The sequence below is a fragment of the Mixophyes fleayi genome, unplaced genomic scaffold (genome assembly GCF_038048845.1).
Source record: "Mixophyes fleayi isolate aMixFle1 unplaced genomic scaffold, aMixFle1.hap1 Scaffold_28, whole genome shotgun sequence".
Taxonomy (NCBI): Eukaryota; Metazoa; Chordata; class Amphibia; order Anura; family Limnodynastidae; genus Mixophyes; species Mixophyes fleayi.
This window is the reverse complement of record NW_027446866.1, coordinates 1,710,019-1,720,000: the sequence shown is the minus strand read 5'-3', so window position 1 is coordinate 1,720,000 and position 9,982 is coordinate 1,710,019.

The window sequence follows — 9,982 nt, the reverse complement described above, 5'->3', positions numbered from 1 at the left end:
CTTACCGGAGTTCTATGACTGTTTTTTAGACGTCTGTTTATTTGCATATTTTTTTTTATTCATTTCAATACACAGAACGATTATTGATTTTGTCTCCGTGTAACTAAGAAATACCTAAATATGTTCTAGTTAACTCCTCCACCTTAGTATGATATCCAATCCATGTAAATTGCTGGGGTAATAACATCCATCATAAATGTATTGCAGGCCAGTCACTCCTTATTGGCATAGGAGTCTTGTCCTTGTGCTGGTGTGGAATTATAACACCATGTATAATGATATTTTAGGTCTTGTCCTGATCTTATAGGCAGGGCCGCCGAGAGGGGGGGGGAGCGGGTACATTTTACCCGGGCCCGGGCTTGCCAGGGGGCCCGGGCCGGGCCCTCGCTTTTAATTTTTTTATTTTTATTTTATTATTTCTTCACCTTACATTTTTTTTTTATTTGTTTATTTATTTATTTATTTTTCCCGCGGGGTGGGGAGGTGGGGGGGTCGGTCCATCAAAGATCGTTGGTGGGGGGAGCTGGATCATAAAAAAAAAAAAGAAAGAAACAATACTCACGTGATCGGCGGCGCGGTCCTCCTTCCTCTCTTCTCCATTCACACTGACTGCCGGGCGTGACGTCATCAAGTCACGCCCGTCAGTCAGTGAGGAGCGCCGCAGCCAGGACACAGCATGAAGAAAGCAGCATGAAGAGAAGACAGAAGAGAAGAGAAGAAAAGAAAGAAGCTGACAAAAGGTAAGGAAAGAAACGGAGAGGCAAGGGGAGGAAAACAGAAGGGGACAGTACTATAAAGAAGAGGGAGTAAAAAAACGGGGGACAGAGCCTGACAGTAAAAGAAAAAAGGGGACAGAGCCTGACAGTAAAAGAAAAAAGAGGACAGAGCCTGACAGTAAAAGAAAAAAAGGGGACAGAGCCTGACAGTAAAAGAAAAAAGAGGACAGAGCCTGACAGTAAAAGAAAAAAGGGGACAGAGCCTGACAGTAAAAGAAAAAAGAGGACAGAGCCTGACAGTAAAAGTAAAAAAGGGGACAGAGCCTGACAGTAAAAGAAAAAAGAGGACAGAGCCTGACAGTAAAAGAAAAAAGGGGACAGAGCCTGACAGTAAAAGAAAAAAGAGGACAGAGCCTGACAGTAAAAGAAAAAAGGGGACAGAGCCTGACAGTAAAAGAAAAAAAGGGGACAGAGCCTGACAGTAAAAGAAAAAAGGGGACAGAGCCTGACAGTAAAAGAAAAAAGGAGACAGAGCCTGACAGTAAAATGAAAAAAGGGGACAGAGCCTGACAGTAAAAGAAAAAAGGGGACAGAGCCTGACAGTAAAAGCGAAAAAGGGGACAGAGCCTGACAGTAAAAGAGAAAAAGGGGACAGAGCCTGACAGTAAAAGAAAAAAGGGGACAGAGCCTGACAGTAAAAGAAAAAAGGGGACAGAGCCTGACAGTAAAATGAAAAAAGGGGACAGAGCCCGACAGTAAAAGAAAAAAGGGGAGAGAGGCACAAAGAAAAAAAGAAGGGGGGAGAGCAGCATGGAGGGCGCAGTGTGAGCATAAGGGGGCACAGTGTAGTTGTGATGAAGGGGCACAGTAATGTGTGAGTAATGGCACAGGGGGCTTGTTGCAATGTAGTGTGTGAGGTAGGTGGTGGCTAATTAATGGGCGCTATTTTGTTTGTAGGGTTATGGTGAGGCAATTTAATAGTGGGGACTATTAATTTAAGAAGGGGTGGTTTGGGGGCTATTGAATATGGGGGTGAGTTTGGGAAGAATGAGGTCTATTTATTAAATGTGACTATGACTTATTTAATGGCAGTGATGGTTGCGGGAAATAGGTATTGCTGTTTGCAGGAAGGAAATAGGTTTATTTATTAAATGTGAATAGTATAATTTTAATGTTGGGGCTGGAGGAAGGCCTAATTATTAATCGTGGGTGCTATTGATTTAACGCTGGGGCTGGCTGTAATTTTCTAAATGTAGCCATTTTTTTTTTCCAAATAGGTCCTTGAACATTCCAGGATCCGGACAAGCTGCAACTAAAGAAAGCAGCAGTCACAGGTGGTGAAAGTGAGAAGAACAGGTAGGAGAGAGCAGCACAGTGTGTGAAATGTTGTGATACTAGTAGGGACAATGGCAATTTTTGGTGAGTGTTGTGCCCAATGTAAGGTGCGGGCAAAGACTGAACTCTTTGTTTACACACTGCATTCTTTGTATACTACACTGTGGTGCTAGATGTCTTAAAAGTCAGGAGTGCTGGGACATATGTGATGCTCTGGTGGATTCGGGACCTAATTATTTTGATGTGCTAGCCACGCCCCAACGGTGCATTGCCATGCCCCCAAATGTATGACCACACCCCCGTAATTTTTGGCGCCCCTGTTAGGCTAGCCACGCCCCAATGGCACATTGCCACGCCCCTGAATGTATGACCACACCCCCGAAATTTTTGGGGGCTTACTCGACTATGAGGGGGGGCCCCATGAATTTGTTGTACCCGGGCCCTGAATTCCTCTTGGCAGCCCTGCTTATAGGTCTGGTTTTAGAGCAGCTGACCAAATTATATTCCACCTCTCCCTTATAGTGTTAACTGACCTGTCTGTGCAGTCATGTTATTCCACCCACGGTCTCCATTTATTTTAATTGATTTGACAGATGTCCGCACAGTAATTCACCTCCTTGCCTTGTGTTATCAAAGTTTATAAACAATTGTAAACGTTTTTGTTTTTTATATATATTTGTATCTGGTGAAGTTAGAGTATTTGTGTTTGGTGCATTTTAGAAAATAGGATTCGTTGCTTGTCGTCTTGTGAGATTTTCTTCCAGCAATCAAACAATTGTTCACACCCAAAAATATTATGTTTTCAATATTTGTTGCCACAAATATACTGGCTGCATGCCATGATCGGCTACATACAGAAGTGAACACTGACATCTAGTGGTTATGGGCGGAAATGCTATATGGTTTCTTGAACAGCAACTACTTCCACAGCTGACTAATAAGGAAGAGCAGTGTCGGACTGGGGCATGAAGGGCCCACCGGGAGACTGCAACACTAGGGGCCCACCAGAGGGGGTGTGGTCAGCCATCATAGAGGCGGGACTAGACACTAGAGGGGGAGTGGTCAGTCCACAAAGGACAGCTAGCACCATAGTGTATGATATAAAGAATGCAGTGTGTGTATAAAGAATACACAGTCTTGACCTGCCCCTTAGATTGGGCAGAACAGTCAGCAAAAATCAGGATTGTCCCACTAGACCAGGTTTGGCTAACCTGTGGCACTCCAGGTGTTGTGAAACTACAAGCCCCAGCATGCTTTGCCAATATATAGCAGCTTATTGCTGGAAGGATATGCTGGGACTTGTAGTTTCACAACACCTGGAGTGCCACAGGTTAGCCAAGCCTGCACTAGACTCAGAACATTTGACAGACTGTCCTACCTGTTCTTGTCACTTTTACCACCGGTGGCTACTGGTTTCTTTAGTTGCGACTTTTCTGGATCCTGGAATGTTGAGGGCCCTATTTGGAAAAAATAATGGGTACATTTAGAAATGACAACCATCCCTTCCATTAAATCAACAGCACCCACATTTAATAATTAGGCCTCTCTCCAGATTTGTCTGATGTTGTCAGTGGGGGAAAAGTTCCTCCCCTCTAAATTGTAACTAAATAGCAATGTTAATTTAGGCACCAGTATACTAGCAAATGTTTTCTAGTATTGGGCGGGTCGGCCATCTGAACCTTGGACGGAGGCCACTTTCAAGGAATGAAGATTGTCAACCGTCTCTTCTTCCAAGATTGTGGTGTCTACGAAGGTGGTTGCAAGGGAGAGTTTGTGAAGATTATATGAGTGCAGGTGATCATCAATCATGGCCTCTTGGTGATGGATTAAAGTTTGTTAAGAATTAAGGTTGTTCAACATGGAGCAGAAGTTTGAAATTCCTTGATAATCAATTCTGGATTGTAAACCAGTTGACTAGCTGAATTTGATGGGAGATGACATTCCGAGTTAGCTGTTGACTGAGTTTTTTCGTCTTTTAAAAAAAAAGAAAGATTTTTTGGCTGTATTTTTTGGACAGCACCACGTTGAGTTGACCCTGTAAAGCAGAGAGCTGTTCTATATGTTCTGTTCAAAGAGAGCAATAATGCCTGGAAAACATTGATTGTATTTGACAATAAGCTCCTCCTCCTCTCCCTGCCTGATGGCAGCATACTGATAGATTTACCTCTCATGTGACAGTCTGCACTTCCCATAATACTACACACTGTAGGGTATTCATTAAACAAGAAATACACTGTAGGGGCATCAGCTATTGTATAAACAATATGAGGGACTGATAAATAGTGACCAGGAGAACTGTCTGCTAGACAGATTAGAGAGGTCCAGCTGAAGGGTGACATCGCAGTGATTGGTCCAGGAGAATCCCTGCACACCCGCCCTACTTGCTTCAGCAGAGGAATATAAAACCGATATAAAAATATTCTCTGTGAGGATGAGTAAAAAGCGAGTCACTTACCTGTGACTGTGAACTGCTCCGGCATCCTGCTCCGACATCCTGCTCCTCTGGGCGGCCGACGCTGGTGACAGGAAGTCAATTCCTCTTCCCCTGCTGAAGTTAAAAACACACTACCTGCGCAGGTGCAGAGAGCTCTCTGCACCTGCGCGGTAGTGTGTTTGTTACAGACACTGCCACCGCCGTCAATCAGTCAGCTGTTCCCTGCAAGCTCCGCCCTAATACCGGAGGGGGTGGAGCTTAAATGTGGCTGGGCCTACCGGTGGAGAGTCTGGCTGGCCGGCAGGCCAGTCTGAGGCTGAGGAAGAGATTCATAAGAACTCTCAAATATCCATAAAGACTTGTATCTCTATTGAAGTAGCACACAGATTAAATATTATGGACATTATACGTCCACACGCAACTTGCATGAAGCGGCACATTCTGACATAACCTAGACTTGAGGCAAAAGAGCAACAACCCTGGAATGGGTGTCTGTAATTTGTGAAGATATAAGTCAAACTCTCCTCTTCTCTGGCTATAAGAGGTGGGCTTATTTCTGCTTGTTTGTATTGGCAGAACCTTTTGGTGTCTGCATGGTGTCAGGAACGATGGTCGTCCTCCTCTGATCCCCAATTAGCAGCACAGAAAGTCTTTAGTTGTAAATCCCAACATTAAAGAACTTGCACCTTTCAGATATCTTAAAATTCTTTTCACTGCAATCCAGTGTGCTTCCCAGGGTTGATTGCAAACTGTCTCACGTGGCTCACAGCATGTGTGATGTAGGAGCGGGTCACAATACTTACGTACATTAAGCTCCCAACAACACTTTGATATGGAACTTTCTTCATCTCCTCGTCGCTTGTTGGTTACATGACTTTTATTATTTATATGCTTTTAGCAATCGGAGTGCTGAATGTCTTTGCATAGGATTTCTTAAGAAGGCAGACTTTTTCTTTTTGGAACATACTATCATCATAGTGTTCAAGTGGTTCCATGTAAATCTCCTCAACAAACTCCCCATTAAAGAATACTGAACCAAAATCAAGTTGTACCGCAATAAATCATGAATTGTACAAATGGCAATGAATAACCTCAAGGTGCTGTATCCTGCAACAGGCAAGAAGACCTCCCTGTAGTTGAGCCCGAACTTTTAGGTGTAACCCTTGGCAACAAGGCAAGCTTTGTAGCGGGCAATGGTCCCATCCGCATTCAGCTTTTTACAAATGACCCACATGTTCTTGATCGCCTTACGGTGACTTGGTCTGTAAACTACAGTCCATGTATTGTTGTCATCCCGAGCTATGAGCTCTGAGCCTATTACCAACTTCCACTCTTCCCAGTCGCTGCTTGATTTTTCTTTTTGAATGTTTTGCAGTTCACAGAAGGCTATGTTAGCGAATTCCTCGCAATATCTCCTGGGGGAAACTCCTCTGTTGCTCCTTATGGAACTTCGGCTTTCCAATTGTCCACATTAACACCCTCAGCTTCAGACACGCTTCCTGCTGTAGGTATATCCAGCGTTATACATTTTTGCTGTAGTTCTCGTTCCATCATCCTGCTAGGCGGTGCTGTTTCAAGAAACACCACATCTCTGGATTTTGTGAATCGTTTATTTGTAATGTCCCAGAGTCTGTGTCAGGCGCCGTCTTGTTTCTGCCTATAGATGGGCGCCTGTCTCCTTGCAGAATCTGCGTCCCGCTGCCTAAATACGCTTGCCGCTCTATTCGCATGCGTACGCCGAACTTGGCAACCGTTACATAGCAACGTGACGCTATTCCTGTTTGACATCAGTACGCATGCGCAAGACACCACGGTCCGCCGTACGACGACTAGCCAGCGATTGGTTGCGGTTTTCCCGCCGATTGATGCACCTATCAGGGATCCCTCTCCTCTATTTAAGGAATTTACTGAGGCCATTTGCTTGCCAGAGCCTTACTCCAGTGTTTGTTCCTGTGAAACTGTTAATTTTATTCTGACCCCGGCTTGTTCCTGACTTCTCCTTTGGTTCCTGAGTTTAGCTTAGAGTGATTATTGGTACTGACCCGGCTTCCTGACCATTCTCCTGCTTCTGACCCGGCTTGCTGGCTACTCTTCCATCCTACATCCTAGTGGGCCGTCACCGCTGCCTCAATTATTACCTCGCCAGCTGACTGATACTGAGGGCCGCGACCTGCACGTCCCTTGCAGCAAAGTCCATACCTCCTTGCGGGGGTTCCTGGTGAAAACCAGGGGCGTGTTAGACTCCGTGCCTCAGTACTCAGTAGCGTCAACTGCTGGCAGGTATCATCAATTCCACCTAGTGATTCTGACAGTCTGTATCCTTTACTATATTGGCAGTATCCAAGCATGATAAATTCCACTGGCTTTGGATCTAGTTTCCTTCACCTTTCTTTGGGTATATGTGTATACGCCTTACAGCCAAAGACACGGAGACAACCGAAACTTGACTTTTTACCAGACCACACCTCCAGCGGCGTATTTCCTTTCACAGCTATTGTGGGCACACATTTCTTTAGGTATACTACAGTGGACACTGCTTCCGCCCCAAAAGTTTTTTCCAGGCCTGCGTCACTTAACATGGTGCATGCTCTTTCAACAATTGTACGATTTGCTCGCTCAGTCACAACATTTTATTCTGGCATGTAGGCGATCATCAGTTGATGCTGTATGCAAGATTTCTTCAGGAGTGCAGCTAAAGTCTTGTTGTCATACTCTCCACCATTGTCGGATCTCAAGATTTTAAATTTCAGACCTGTTTGAGTATATGTGCGTCATCCTTGTGGTGTCAATGATTGCCATGAACTATTTGTAGCCACTAACCGATTTCCTCTCTATTGGACCACACACGTCGGTGTGCATTAGAGCTAGCAGTACTTCAGCTCTAGTTACTGACTTTGGAAAGGGGCAAAGAGTTTGCTTACCCTTTACGGAGCTGTCACATGACGGTCTCTGAGAATTGCTCACAGTGATTCCTGTCACCATCCCATCACTGAGTTTCTGGACATTGTCGTATACAAGACGACCCAGCCATTTCTGCCACAGCTCCATGGACTGATTTGTATCAAAAGCCGTCATCACACAACACTCCTTGGTGTCTAGAACATAGTTAGTTGCACCGACTACTGTCGCAGTTAGTTACTCTTTTGTTTTGCACCACACACTTGCCCTCTTTGTATCCTTTTCTTTCCAGGACACTTATGGTGATAAGGTTAGGGGCAACATGGTGGTGTCACTCACCGGACCGTGAGTGCCTCTTCCCGGACATTTAGGAACCGTGGCCGTCCTCCATCCTGAGGGTCTGCGCATGCGCAGCCCTTTCCAAACCTTCAGTGTATGTTCCTTTAACTTAATTGGCAGATCAGGCAACCTCCCTATATTAAGCACCTGTGGTCAACACCACGTTGCCTGATCTTGGAGTCTCATTCCCTATGAGTCTCTGAAGGTGTTCCTGTGTTTCCTCGTTATTCAGCCCAGCTGATTCCTGTGGTTTCCAAACCACTTCTACCTCTGTGGTTTCCAAACCACTTCTACTCCTGTGGTTCCCATACCACTTCTACCATCAACTGTATCATCGTGACTGTGAGCTGATTCCTATCCGCTGCCTCCGTGCACTACAGTCTTCTAACCACTTCAACTCTACTATGTATTATTGCGACTGTTAGCTGATTCCTATCCGCTGCCTCCGTGCACTTCAGTCTCCTATTCACTTCCATTCACCTGTTCCTGATTGTGACTGCCAGCTGGTTCCTATCCGCTGCCTCCGTGCACTACAGTCTTCAACCTGCAACTCGTCTGTGTTTCATCATCGTGACTGCTGCTGATTCCTATCCGCTGCCTCCGTGCACTACAGTCTTCAACCTGCAACTCGTCTGTGTTTCATCATCGTGACTGCTGCTGGTTCCTATCCGCTGCCTCCGTGCACTACAGTCTTCAACCTGCAACTCGTCTGTGTTTCATCATCGTGACTGCTGCTGATTCCTATCCGCTGCCTCCGTGCACTACAGTCTTCAACCTGCAACCCGTTTGTGTTTCATCGTGACTGTTTGGCTGATTCCTATCCGCTGCCTCTGGGCGCTTCAGTCTTCAGTCCTTGTCAACTCTCCCGTGTTTCCCTGAGTCTACTGCCTATGGTGCTACCCGCTATTCTCCGTGATCAACAGTTCCAGTTCAACTCTGCTCTCCTGGGTCCCATCGTTACTGCACCTGCTGGTTGCTATTGGCTACCTCCGTGTTCCCGCAGAGACCCGCTGTTACTACTCCTCAGCGCGACTTATTCATCTACTGCTGATCCGCTCTCCACGCTTTCCTGTGTTTCCCTGCTGGTCTACCTACCTGTGCGCTGCACCTACTAGACCACCGCTTCACCCATCCAGGGACTTCGCATCCTGCCGGCCTCCTGCCGTTCAGGTATCTCTGCACTCCTGTCTGACTGCCTTCTCCTGAACCACGGTATGCCTACTTCTCATTGACTGTGCTGTGTATTGCATACCTTGCTGGACTGTGTTGGTTCTCCTCTGGAGTGTGCTATCCGCTGAGTCTTTTGCCATCATTGACTGTGTTAACTTATGCTGGACTACTTCAAGAGACTTTCTATATTGGCAGTGTTGCTCAGTTATCTATACATTAATATTGTGCATATTACTGTGGTTCAAAGTCAAGGTGCCCGTGTATATCTTGTGTTGCAGTTCCTCCCCGTGCACCTCCTCACATATATATTCAGTGGTACAACTTGCTGAAGGCAGACCACTGATCCCTGTTTCCAGTATCACCTGTTCCATTATCCTCTCACATAGCAGTGGTACAACTTGCTATCGCAGACCACTGACTACCCGGATACCTCCACTTGGATTCCATTCCTTCACTCTGACAGCGGTACAACTTGCTATCCGCAGACCGCTGACTCTCATCACTCCCTCGTTTCTGTTGGACATTCCTCCTCACTATAGCAGTGGTACAACTTGCTACCGCAGACCACTGACTACCTTCACGTGTCCTTTGTCCATACAGTTCCTAGTGTATTATCACTTCCATATTGCCAGTGCTGCTAGTCATAGACTTTCCTGAGCATCTCATCAGCTGCTATTTCCTGTTCCGTGATCACCCTGCTACCAGAGTACCATATTACCACCTATACTGCTCTGGTAAGCCTATCACCTGGTGATCCCTGGGTAAAGACTCCTAGTGCCCGTGACAGTAAGATCAGGCCATGACAGACCCAGATACGGAACCTACCGCTAAAGAGATGCTGCAGCATCTGGTCAGCCGTGTGGAGCAACAGGATGCTCGCCAACAGCTGTTACTTCAATGTTACCAATCGTTAACCTCCCAAGGAACATCTGGACAGACTGTTACAGCTAATATTGAAGCTCCTGTGCTTTCCTCCGTTTCCCCAGTGCCATCCCAGGTGTCTACAGCTCCTACGCTTCACCTGCCTACTCCGTCAAAATATGACGGGGACCCCAAAACTTGTAGAGGTTTCCTTAACCAATGTTCAGTC